The sequence below is a fragment of the Penaeus monodon genome, chromosome 20 (assembly GCF_015228065.2).
Source record: "Penaeus monodon isolate SGIC_2016 chromosome 20, NSTDA_Pmon_1, whole genome shotgun sequence".
Classification (NCBI taxonomy): Eukaryota; Metazoa; Arthropoda; class Malacostraca; order Decapoda; family Penaeidae; genus Penaeus; species Penaeus monodon.
The window spans coordinates 24634437-24634745 of NC_051405.1; positions in this window are offsets into that span (position 1 = coordinate 24634437).

Here is a 309-nt window from a genome sequence, read left to right on the forward strand (position 1 = left end):
CACTTACTCAAAACAAGGCTACTGTTACACAAAGCCCCCCCCCCCCCGTCTAACCTATAAATACCGGACAACATTAACTTCAAACACCTCAACGTTGTCACAAGGAATCGCAAAGGTCAGCGCCGCCGGGTTAAAAGTGTGCAAAAAAAAGAGGTGATGATTCCTGCGAAGGAGAGAGAAAGGCTTTGGCAGTCAGCCGCGAGTGACTTTCATCTCCTCGTCAGCTGATCAGCACATTTTGACCTTTCCGATGTCAGCCTCACTATCGTCATTGCTCTCTCGTTAGTGAACTTATTGGGATTATTAGAA